We start from the raw sequence: 12,307 nt of genomic DNA, 5'->3' as shown, positions 1-12,307 counted from the left end.
AGTTTGTTGTATGTTAATTTTACCTCAATTATAGCTGTTAAAAATAACTGGATCAATTAGAATGGATATAGCCACCAATTAGAATGGATGCTAGCCATTAACAACAACAAGAAATTAGACAGTAGATTTCAGAATTATCTGTGTAATTGGGACCATGTGTAGTTGATCATAAAGAATTTGGGGATTGTGAGTGCCCTCTTCCTCCCCTTGCTGATCTTTATGATCCCTGGATTAATACAAGACCATTTTCCACTTTTTCCTGTTAAAAATCGATATGGTCCTGAATAAGGTGAGCATCACAAATTTTAGATTCTATCACCAACAGTGCTACAACCTGTGCTATTCAAGACAGGGGACTAAACCAGTATCAGAATATTACTAGACAATTGTTCAAGGTAGAGGTAAACTGAAAGATACTTTCTTCAGAGAAAATAGCATCCATCCAGCAAACATTTCAATCTAACAATTGTCATAACATCTCCAAATGTTTTCTCTTTCTCATCTTTACTGTCTTGTGTGATAAAAATGGAGTGGGGAGGTGAATGGGGGATATTGTTAGCAAAATAATAGAAATTACCTGGTTATATTTGTCTCAGGTAGATTACTATGTGAGCTGATCAATTTCAATTTGATACAGCAAAAATTTATTAAAATCCACAATAAAATGCAAAATTGCCATTTGCAACTCTGCTCTAGAATGGAGGACAACTGAATTACCTACCAAATGTCTTGTGCAGGACAGAAAAAAGGATTGAGATAACTCCAGTTATTATTTTTATTGCTCTATTTTTATTACAGTGAGTGAATGTTGTGTTTATTTACTTACAATTAAATCTTTAGATGCGTAACTTGAGTTAGATCAGTGCCCATCTCAGGGATGGAGAAAAAAGAATGCTACATAGTTTTTAAGAACTTCAGGAACTAAACTGAAAGTCAAGAAACATATGGGAACAAATACTAGAAGCAAATATATGTGCAAATTGACATTTTACTAAGAACATGCTTAAAACTTTGCATTTATCGAACATATGTCAATGAAATTGAAACTGAAATCTATTCAGCAAATAGAATGTATTTCTGAATGCAGAAATACACATGTTTTGCATTAACTGAAATGCAAAGGTTTTCCACTTTGTCATATCATGGTTTATTTTAGAGACATAATATTAAAAGTGTGTTAATGAAAACATTTCTATTTATAGACTTAGAGACATTTACTGCTGTAAAATGTTCATCTTTTTGCCAGGGTCAATGCCATAGCTCACAGACTTTCAAATTAAGATTTGCAAAAGTAAAAATATGTCATTGATCTTGGACATCAACTTATAACTTACGTTGGTGTATAGCTAATTCCTGATTTTAAACCTATATACAAATAGCTATGATTATGGCTTTTTTTTCTGGATATTTTTCTGAAATGAGAAAAAACAAAAGAGAAGTTCAACTTTGTACTTTGTCCCTGTCTCCTGGTTTTCTTTTTCATGTCTTCTTTCCTCCCTTCTTCCTTTCCTCCTATCACTTCATTATTTAGCCAATGATTTTTTTCTGCTATTGTTAATGTCTGTGTCTGACATTATTGTCTTAATCCTAAAGATCCAATTGTTTTAGGCAAGTCCCCTCACTATTTCTTAACTGTGCTTAGAGGGCTAAAAGAGTTCTTCAGATACAACTTTCACTATCTCTCTTTCTACATGTCTGTGAGACTGTTTTCTTTTGTTACCTCTCCAAATAGGATTTCAGCTTTAACCAAATTTGGTAGTAAAGGAATTCAAGAGGTTTGAAGAGGTCCCACCACCACCCCACTACACCTGATTTCTGATATTCCACATAATCTAACTAGATGAATGCACCTCCTTCCCCTTCAGACTGTTTGGGAAGGGTCCAAATCAAGCTGTTTGGAAGCAGGTACACAGAGGGTAAACCCTGTAGTTAGGTTCCTGGAATCGGAGACTATTTGTAGAAAAACACAAAGGACCTTTTGGTATTGAGGTCGAGATCACTGAAAAAGTGGATGTCTTCTCTCTGTGGAATCATCTCGGGAGCTCAGCTGTGGCTTCCTATTGTTGAGTTGCTCAGTCAACTTGATATCCACCCCACCCTACTTACCTGGAGAGAGATTTAAAGTGGCCATGGTCCTTTGTGGCCATCTTCCAGATGTCTGTGTGTTTTATCAGTATACACTGACAAAAATCTGTCCTACCCACCTCACTGGATTTTCTTTAGGGCCCAATGTGATAATGTATGTGAAATCACTTTGCTAACTGTAAAGTATGATAAAAATGCAAGTGGTTTTACTGGAAACAAAGAACGCTAGAAACTGATATGGTAGAAATATATTAGCCATGTACATATAGGTCAGTTCAGACCCTCTATTTTTTTAGCTTCTGACACAAGCCACCTTATTTATGCAGGTACACTTTTTTACTCACAGGAAATCATATCATTAGGCAGGTCCACAGCTGTTCCTTGTGATGTTTTACCATGTAATCTGGAGGAAAAATTGGGAGAGTTTATCAGCATGGAACCATTTCATGATGAGTCGTAGAAAAAAAAAAATCTTGTCTGCTCAGAAGATATGTGAAAAATGTTTATGGACAAGTCATTTAAATTATATCTTTAAAAGCCTTATCCTCTATTAACTTTCCACTCTCCTGCAAACTTAAAGACCCTCTTTTTTCTCTCATTGATCCATTAACATAAAGTCATTTTCTAATTCACTATTATATATGTAATTACAATTAGAATGGATTTATTAATTCACGGCTATTATAATCATTATTAATTACTCTAAACTACACAGTATTTCGTATAATCTGTTCCATAACTCTTTATCTTCAGAAAGATAAAATTCAGGGTTATACCTGAGGACAATAGAACCCACAAAATCAGTTAGGGACTGTAGTTTGAACAAAGAAATAAAAGTATTTAGCACTTCGAAATGAAGAACTAAATAGAGCTCCCCATGTTTATTTTGCCTTCATAAGATTAAACTTCTTAAAATTGGAAATATCAATACAATCTCCAAATTCTACTTTCTGCATTGTTTTTATTCATCACCAGTCCAAGGAATAAGATGAGTTCAAATTTTTATTTATATAGATCTATAACATTGGATAGATAATAAACAGTTTTATCTGTTTTCATTGAGATTTTTGTAAAATAGAAAATTAAGAGAAGGTAGTTTTTAACCAGAGCGTGGGAACTATTTCCAAGAAATTGATGTTAATTGGAAAACAAATTATTATTTCACTCTCTGTCCAAATAAGTTATTGCAGTATTTAAAAATATTCCAAGTTCTATGTATTTACTTTACCTAAAATGACATCCTTTGCTAACCACCTTATTTATCTGTAACTAATTATTTTATAGGTTGTTTACTCTTCTATCCAAAGACCAACATATCATATTGACACTTGCTTTAAGATAATGGCAAGTGGCAAGAATAAATTATAGAGAATCCTGTTTCAAAGTAAGCAAAATTTTACTATGGGGAAGGAAGCCTGCTGTGCCTACCTAAGCAGATATTATAAGCAGAGACAGATAGTTCAGTCTGGGGTAAAGGCAAAGTTCTTTGTCTTAAGAGATTCTAGAATGAATTTGAATTAGAAGAGATACAAAACACATATAATTAGACATAAATTTTACGTTTTCCCAAAATAACTCAGTTTATTCCCTTCTATAGACTATTTATGCCTCAACCCAAGAATCTCCTACTTTGATACACAGTTGTTGCCCCACTTCTTCAGACCATGTATCTCAAGAAAGGTATTACGTGACATCTTTTAAGATGTCACTGTGTCATAATCAGCAAGTATGCACCCGGTCCATTAAAAATGATATAGATAAGAAACGGGATATTCTGCAGAATCCTAGAAATCCCTCCACTGCTGTTCCTAGTTTATGTCTGTCAGTTACCTTGGCTGGATTCAAAAGCCACTGCTCCTTGGTTCTTGTTCTGACCTCAGTCTTTGGCATTTCCTGTAGGACTCGGTAATTACCTTTAGCTCCCTTCCATGATCCACCCAAACCGAAAGCCTGTCCTCCCACTGCCTCTTGGCAGTCTTGCTGTACCAGTCCCATCCTGTGCATGGTCTGACAGTTATATCGGGTGTTCCTTTTATCTATGGTACCATATGTATTCAGCCAATTCAGGAAAATAAGCAGTTTATTTTAATACTTTGTACACTACCTGGAAGACCAGTTAGGGAATTGCTGTGCAAAATAGGCAAAAGACTATGAAAATCAAAACTAAGATGGTGGCATTTAAATGGAAACATGATGTATTTAAGAGTTATTAAAAAGATAGAACAGGATTTGATGACTGACTGGGTAATAGAGAGAACGGAGAGGGAAATGTCATGCAAAATGCCTTAATTCTGGCAAAAGAAATGGAGGTCATCATGAAGCCATTTACTGAAATGGGAAACACAGGAGGACAAGCAGATTTTAGGTGAGGAAGATGTGATTAAATTCAGCTTTGCGTAATTGAATCATAGGTGTGTCTGTAAGACAGTTAAGTTGTGATGTCTAGGATGTAGGGCTGCAGATGAGGCAAGAAATCTAGGTTTGGAATATATATTTGAGAATAGAGTCTTTTAAAAAGACCAAATGGGCAAAGGCATTACAAAAAAAGTCAAGAAGTCACATGGGATAAGGACTGACACCCACTGGGTTCAATACAAGTGGCTATTGATGAATATGACCGGTACAGTTTTAATGAAATGGTGGTGCATAAGCCAGAATAGTGAGGATGGAAGAGTAAATGGCAAGTAAGGGAATAAGATGCTCTATCCTTACACTGAGGACAGCCAGACTTTTATCTCATCCCAAAGTTAAGAAACGGAATTACTTAAATATTTTCTAAAAAATTTTTTAAATGAAGTATTCTATCTCTTAGCATCTATTTTTTTCTTTTAGGCATCTCTGCTGAGGTAGTTTACTTTAAAGAGATAATGTATATAGAATGTTTAGCACGAAGTCTAACATAGCAAATGCTCAGGTAATACAACTACAGGCATTCCTAATGATCTAAATCTAATCCACTTCTAAAGACATGTGAGAAGGCAAATTTTTGGGTAGCAAGAGCAAGTATTTAATTTTAAATGGGAAACATAATAATGCATTCTTCGTACTTGCAAAAACACCAATAAATTCCTTTAAGATCATTAAAACACTCTTAAACATCTATATAATATCTACTAAGGATTTATGCATTATATAAAACATAATACTTGATTATTTAACATTTAATGAACACAGTGATATGTTGGTATGGATTATAGTAGTATCAGAAACAGATTGCATTTTCCTTCTAATACTGCAATGGATATGTGTTCTAATGTAAATAAACAAGAAGATAGTATGTAAAAAAAACACATATTGAATGCAGTTAACATAATATAAAATAAACAGATGAGGTCATTTTTTTTTTAATGCTTGCTTTTAGAATGACATGTAGCCCTGAGGGAGACCTTTTCATTAAGCAATGCATAACACCTTCAAACAGGGCAAGCACAAAGCACTGTTTTGGGGAGAATATCTGAGATATGAATGCAACCTATTCTTCATCCTCTTTTACAGCTTTCTGGAAGTTACATGGAGATTCATGATAAGAATTTTGGATTCACACACTGAATTTGGCATAAATGTTTTCAAAGGTCAGTATTACACTAAGAGTCATATGGCCACTGGGGTAACTCAAGAGTGCTATCGATACAGGGCAGGTGTGAAGTAGAGCAGTGGTTCTCTATCAGGAATACTTCGGCCTCCCAGGGGACATTTGGCAATAACCTAAAATGTTTGGTTGCCACCAAATATGGGTCAGAGATGGTGCTAAATATCCCACAATGTACAAAACAGGCCTCCAAGACAGAGAATAATCCAGTGCCCAATGTCAATAGTGCCCAGGTTGAGAAACACTGAAGGAGATAAAAAGAATGGAATCAAACCAGTATTTCGGAGGAGACCTCAATTGGAATAAGGAATAGATTGACTACTGCAAAATCAGAAGTTGGACTGAATTGCTGTTATTAGCTTGGGGAACTTTAAAGTGGATCTTTTCATCAACAGTATTAACAAATATAAGAAAATGAGTTACTTTGAGAGGGGACTAGAAGGAAAAATATTCATTTCAGCTTTCACCATGTTACACTTTAGGTATGGATGGAATATCCAATTCCATGAGGTAATTTTAATTAGTGTAGGAGTTTTTCTCTCAGTTTTCTGCTTAGTTCTTTTATAAAAAGCATTTTGATACTCTTCAGGTTTTAAATCAACTAACACTTCTGAGCTCTAACTCTGTGCCATGTGTCATACATTTTTCACATGCAGTCTCCCTTAATCTTCAAGGAGTTACTGGAGAATATTACTAGCCCATTTTAAGGATGAGAGAAATGAGGTTTAGAAAGGTTAAGTAACCAAGGTAACACAGCTACTAAATCATTGTGCTCGGATTTAAACCAATGTCTTTTAATTCTACGTTCTGCACTTTTTGCTAAAATAGTTTTCTTTTAGTACTTGTGCATGTTCCAGTTATTTCAGACAACCCCCTGCAACCACATCTTTACTAAGCTTAGTAAGTAACTGCCCCTAGCTATAAGCACACATGCATATTTCTTAAAATACATTTTTTCCTTTTTATGAAAGTAATACATGTAGGGGCTTCAAAGATATAAAAAAGCCTAAGTCAAGAGGATAATAATCATCATTAATTCCACCACTTGGAAATATCTATTAAATAATTTTAGGTAATGATTTGAATGTTTACTGTTTTTCTTTTTCACTTTTTCTCTGCTGATGGTTTTGCTGATGTGCAATGATATTTCTACAACTAATCATGAAGAATTAGAAAGAGGAGATAAAGGGAAAGATGGTGCATAAGCTAGAGAATTAGCTCTGAAATTCATAGATGGTGCATAAGCTAGAGAATTAGCTCTGAAATTCATAAAGAAGAAATTTGGATGGAGGGGGGATGGGGAGAGGATAATTTCTAGAACCTCTTTTTTGCCCAAGGAGTACTAGGAACTTAATAAATCTTAGGCCATTTGTCATCTCTATGCTCAGCTAATGACGAGATTAAATTGAAGCTATACTTTCCTGAGTGCATATCATTTGCAGATGCAGTACTAAGAGCTTTACTCACATTATCTCATTTTATCCCTGCAGCAACCTTGAGTAGGATATTATTATTTCCAACTTAAAGGAGAGACAGGCTCAAAGAGGTTTTAGAAACTTGCCAAGTTCCATATCTAGTCAGTGAGGAAGTGAGGATTCAAAAGCAAATTTGTCTGGCCACGGAGGCAGTGTTCTTACTCTTTGCTATGCTGCCTCCTCTGACTGCAGAAAATCAGGCGTGGAAAAGTACATTATTCAGGAAAGTGACTCAGAGCTGAGCTATACAAGATCTTGGGATCAATGAGATAGAATACACACAGTTTCTAGCTTCAGATTTCCTTTTTTCTTTCTTTCTTTCTTTTTTTAACTAGAGCACCAGTTTATTAAAAATGGATAACCAGACTTTCTTTCCTTTGCAGAATTGGGTTGATATTTGGCCTCTGAAATGTGGCCCCAAGCTTGAGCCACTGGATGTTTTATACTTTACTCCATTGGAAAAATACAGTGTGATAAGGAGTGTGCTTGAGAAGATTACTATGTGCTTAGCACACAGTAGGCCCCCAATAATTTGCAGAATAGTGATCAGAGGATGGGAACTCCACCAAATTGGAGATTCTTTCTCTGGAGTAACTTTAATAAGCTGACCCAGACTGCTCCTGAAGTTTCCCACTTATGTACATAGAATGACTAAATTTCAACAGACGTCGGTGGACTGAAATTACTATTACTTTTCTACCTTTCATAAAGTCAGACTACTGCTCTTGGAAAAGAGAATATTTGTGTTAAAAATCATGTGATCACAAATTATCACATTTTCACTCAAATCTAAAATAAATAAACACAATTCCTTTGGTTTTGACAAAATGTTTTGGAAAAGGTCATCTTTGGTTTTCAGTTTCAGGCTCTAGGATAGAGTTGTGGAAAAATAAAGACTTTAAGTGAATAATAGTTTGGGTGCATTTTCTCAGCTAGCCCTCTAGGTTGGGAATATACTGTGTATCTGTGGAAACAAGCTCTTCCTGTGAAACTTGATATAAATCATTGGTTTTACATGAAGGCTTGTATTAGTCTAGTCACTCACAGATACTTTTATGCATAATTGTTGGATAATAATCAGTGTTTATTTTTGTGATAAATCTTTCAAAGCTGCTGTTCTCTGGGGTTCTCACATAAAGGAAGATATTTATCTTACTGGAATATTAGCTGTACTATAATTAAAATGAAATGCAATCAATAAAATATTAATGCAGGTATGTTTGAGGATGGTTAGGTCTGTATCTATCATTCTCTAGTTCATTGAAGGTCATTATATAAGCAGAGTCAATGAGTTAACCAGCAAATCAGAAACACAATATCTGTCTCATTGTGGGTCTATTATTAATTCCTTAATAAAGTGCATTACTTGATGAAAGTAGATGCTGCCTATTCTTTTTAAAACCTTTTGCCAGACTGAGTTGCTACTTTAAAGTTTCAGGTTACTGAACATTATTTTTAATGCTAGATATCACTGTAACACTGTAGGAAGTAGAATCATAGAATGCTAAGGCAAGAAATGGCTGTGTCTAATTGTACAAGCTTATGGCAAAAAGCAAACACTAACAAAATTACAAACAGAAATAGCTATTCATTTGTGTTTTTAAAACATTCACTTTCATTATGTAAACAGTCACTGGATAATTAGAACAGGTTACAGATACTTGTGTGAGTTTGGCAATATTACCAAAACTGCATCAATTCTCTGTCAAAATACAGCTACTTTGTTAGACTGATTCCAGCCTTTCAGCTCTGCCAAAAATAGGTTGACTGATTTAATGCTATTTTTCAATTTGATTGTTAGATAAAGGTCTTTTGCAACAACCAAATCAAGCTGACCGGTTGAATCCTCATTCCTGCTCTTATTCACACTTCCTCATTACCTTTTCATGTCTGAACAAGTTACCCAGAGTAATGGAGTAGAGAGAATAGTCAGCTCTTCCCACAAGATGGTTGTGTCTCAGCTTTTCAAAGCACCAGAAAAGGAATGTATCTTGTGCCTTATGTATGTCTGTAAACTGAAATTACTGATTTGCAGCATAATGAACTATTAGAGATGGCAGACACCTTGGACAACATTCAACCCAGTGTTTCCTGGGCTGAGGGATGTGTACCATTAGTGTGTTTGAGATAATTTAAGAGGTATATCAATGTTGAAAGACACAATGAGAAAATTGTCTTCATTTCGGGTTTTTAGGCTTCTGATTATAGCAAGAAGAAAGTCTCAGACTGGTGCTGACAAAGAACCCTCTAACACTTTTCACTTTTGAGAACTAGAATGCAAGACTCAGGCTCAAAGTCTTCAGCAGACAACTATATGGAGCTAGAATTTAATAGTACTGTATGGTTTTCATTAATTTCTTTCAAATTGTGATCTGTTTATGGCAGAAACATCAAACTCCCTTTTCGTTTTTTTTTTCTTTTTTTTTTTATTGAAGGGTAGTTGACACACAGTATTGCATTACATTAGTTTCAGGTGTACAACACAGTGATTCAACATTTATATACATGATAATTCTAGGTACCAGCTATCACCATACCAAGTTGTTACAATATTTTGACTATATTCCTTATGCTATACATTACATCCCGGTTACTTATTTATTTTACAATTGGAAGTGTGTACCTTTTTTTTTTTTTCTTTTTTGTTGTGAGGGCATCTCTCATATTTATTGATCAAATGGTTGTTAACAACAATAAAATTCTGTATAGGGGAGTCAATGCTCAATGCACAGTCATTAATCCACCCCAAGCCTAATTTTCATCAGTCTCCAATCTTCTGAGGCATAACAAACAAGTTCTTACATGGAGAACAAATTCTTACATAGTGAATAAGTTACATGGTGAACAGTACAAGGGCAGTCATCACAGAAACTTTCGGTTTTGCTCATGCATTATGAACTATAAACAGTCAGTTCAAATATGAATACTCATTTGATTTTTATACTTGATTTATATGTGGATACCACATTTCTCTCTTTATTATTATTATTTTTAATAAAATGCTGAAGTGGTAGGTAGATACAAGATAAAGGTAGAAAACAGAGTTTAGTGTTGTAAGAGAGCAAATGTAGATGATCAGGTGTGTGCCTGTAGACTATGTGTTAATCCAAGCTAGACAAGGGCAATAAAACATCCACATATGCAGAAGATTTCTCTCAGAACAGGGGGGGTGAGGTTCTAAGCCTCACCTCTGTTGATCCCCAATTTCTCACCTGATGACCCCCCTGCGACTGTGCCTGTCTTAGGTTGTTCCTCCCTTGAGGAATCTTACCCGTCTCTGGCTAACCAGTCATCTTCCGGGGCCATACAGGGAAATGTAAAGTTGGTAAGTGAGAGAGAAGCCTTATTGTTTGAAATGGTTAGCTTTTTATTTCTTTGCATATTTATGCCCTGTAGCTTCTATGCCCAGCATTTGTCTTGAGGTATCTTTACCACTTGGAAGAATTATGATACTCGGTAAATTTGATATGAGGCTATTTAAGGGTTGTAATTAAGAAGGAAGAAGAAAAGCTATAGAAGTAGCAGGAGGCAAAAAGCATGGGAAGATTAATTATTTCTTTGACATATCTTCTTGTAGAGTAACTTCAGCATGTATAGGTTTTAAGTTACTACTTAAATTACGCACACACATTAACATAATAGGAGTATAGTTACATAACCAAAGCATACCTGTAATTACCAGCCATCTCCAGTGAAACCAAGAAAACCAGTTAGGCACCTTAGGCATTTGTGAAAACTTATCTATGATATGGTGGATATTGTCCAACTGAACTTGAACAGTCTGAGAGAAATCAGACAAATTAAAACAACCCATTCCTGGGGAATGTTCACATCCCATATGTTCTTTTAACAGTAAATAGTCTGTAGTTGTAAGACTTTGGAGTGCTACAATTTGCACTTCTCCTAATTCTTGGTTGAGTTCCAACAGTATAGATCCAGTCAAACTTGTTGTTTTACTGTATGCACAGGCCAGCTTAGATATCTCTTTCTTCATTCCCATGGCAAGTCCAGGAGCTGGTGGGATGAGTGCATCTACAGCTGTAGCAGTACGTGGATCCTTGTTGGGGTTTTTTGATGATCATCTTCTGGCATGAGTCTTCCAGAGAGTGCTGATGTTGGAAGTTCTTTTTCATATCGTATCTTAGTTCATTTTCGGGGTAGCCCAATTAGGCTTTGATCCTCTGTATAAACACAAACAAACCCTTTGCCTACACTTTCATATGCCCTTTATACCCTTGTGTAGAACTCATTGGAGGTCACCACACAGGAACTGCCTTTTTTTTTTTTTTTGGTATCATTAATCTACACTTACATGATGAATATTATGTTTACTAGGCTCTCCCCTATAACAGGTCCCCCCTATAAACCCCTTCACAGTCACTGTCCATCAGCATAGCAAAATGTTGTAGAATCACTACTTGCCTTCTCTGTGTTGCACAGCCCTCCCCTTTCTCCCACCCCCCATGCATGCTAATCTTAATACCCCCCTACTTCTTCCACCCCCACATCCCTCCCTACCCACCCACCCTCCCCAGTCCCTTTCCCTTTGGTACCTGTTAGTCCATTCTTGAGTTCTGTGATTCTGCTGCTATTGTTCCTTCAGTTTTTCCTTTGTTCTTATATTCCAGAGATGAGTGAAATAATTTGGTATTTCTCTTTCTCCACTTGGCTTGTTTCACTGAGCATAATACCCTTCAGCTCCATCCATGTTGCTGCAAATGGTAGGATTTGCCCTCTTCTTATGGCTGAGTAGTATTCCATTGTGTATATGTACCACATCTTCTTTATCCATTCATCTATTGATGGACATTTAGGTTGCTTCCAATTCTTGGCTATTGTAAATAGTGCTGCGATAAACATAAGGGTGCATTGGTCTTTCTCATACTTGGTTGCTGCATTCTTAGGGTAAATTCCTAGGAGTGCAATTCCTGGGTCAAATGGTAAGTCTGTTTTGAGCATTTTGATGTACCTCCATACTGCTTTCCACAATGGTTGAACTAACTTACATTCCCACCAGCAGTGTAGGAGGGTTCCCCTTTCTCCACAGCCTCGCCAACATTTGTTGTTGTTTGTCTTTTGGATGGCAGCCATCCTTACTGGTGTGAGGTAATATCTCACTGTAGTTTTAATTTGCATTTCTCTGATAATTAGTGATGTG

The 12,307-nt window shown here is 35.8% G+C and overlaps 1 long non-coding RNA gene across 1 annotated transcript in view; it reads left to right on the top strand.

Moving 5' to 3' along the window:
- Window positions 1-12,307, top strand: part of LOC118932347 (uncharacterized) — a 41,987-nt gene that overhangs the window by 15,270 nt on the left and 14,410 nt on the right. Inside the window, exon 2 of the long non-coding RNA XR_005032726.2 lies at window positions 5,581-5,657. This is a non-coding gene — a long non-coding RNA (uncharacterized LOC118932347). The remainder of the gene's footprint in view (window positions 1-5,580; window positions 5,658-12,307) is intronic.

This window comes from Manis pentadactyla, chromosome 2 (genome assembly GCF_030020395.1).
Source record: "Manis pentadactyla isolate mManPen7 chromosome 2, mManPen7.hap1, whole genome shotgun sequence".
Taxonomy (NCBI): domain Eukaryota; kingdom Metazoa; phylum Chordata; class Mammalia; order Pholidota; family Manidae; genus Manis; species Manis pentadactyla.
The sequence above is the reverse complement of the archived record's forward strand: the minus strand, read 5'-3'. Positions and strand labels throughout refer to the sequence as shown.